Here is a 957-nt window from a genome sequence, read left to right on the forward strand (position 1 = left end):
GTTGTTGTATTGCTGGCCTTGCATAAAAGGTGCTCGTGCAACATATTGTCACTGTTAAGTCCCATTCCAGCAGAGAGAGATGGTGCTCACAATGTGTCTGAAATTGTTCCAGTCTAAAGGGAAATAACTACAGCTAATAGGTATACCATAGGAAGATGTTAGGATACATTTCTCTTTTTCTGGTTCTCTGACTTACAGAGGAAACGAAGATGTTTTTCTAATGCCTGAGATTTTGGGGGTTGATGGTGGATTCACCAGACCACTGGATTGGGTTGTCTGTAATAGATTGATCCACAAGACACTGAATGCTGATAAGATGCTTCAACACATGGCTTTCTATCTGGTATCTTCCCCTTCCCAGGCTGAGAAGAACTTTCCAGAAGTTGTCTTTCATTTCATGGAAGGCAGTGCAAAACATAATACTGCACATCATAATTGTAACATCTTTCACAGGGAGATTTTAACAGGCAAAGCTATACTTTGTGCCTTGAGCGAGAGCTGGCTGCGTGCTGCTAAAAAATGTGCCTATTCTAGTTTGTCATGCAGCAGTTTCCAAGACTGTTACAAGAGAAGCCTTCTCTTTGTGACACGGCAGCAACAGGTGGCTGGCTTCTGCAGCACGGAACTCAAGATGAATTCTGAGATGTAATAACAAATTACGGTGCAATTCCCTCATCCGACTGCTTTTCAGTCTAAACTTCCTCATTTAACTCCATCTCGTAAGCCCAAGTGATTTTGGCAGCCCCTGCCCCTGAAGACATCCAGCATCCCTGAACAGCCAGCTTTGCCCCTGGGTTTACTTACATCCTGGAGTTAAAAAAACCTCTTGGATAACCCTCTTGCATTTTTTTGTCCTGCTTCTTTTTTTCTTAAATCAGCTTCTCAGAGGATTTCAGACATTGAGTTTAGCAACTGCTTCCAAGACATCCCAAACAAACAAACCACTACAAAGGAAGG

The sequence above is a fragment of the Gallus gallus genome, chromosome 1 (genome assembly GCF_016699485.2).
Source record: "Gallus gallus isolate bGalGal1 chromosome 1, bGalGal1.mat.broiler.GRCg7b, whole genome shotgun sequence".
Lineage (NCBI taxonomy): Eukaryota > Metazoa > Chordata > Aves > Galliformes > Phasianidae > Gallus > Gallus gallus.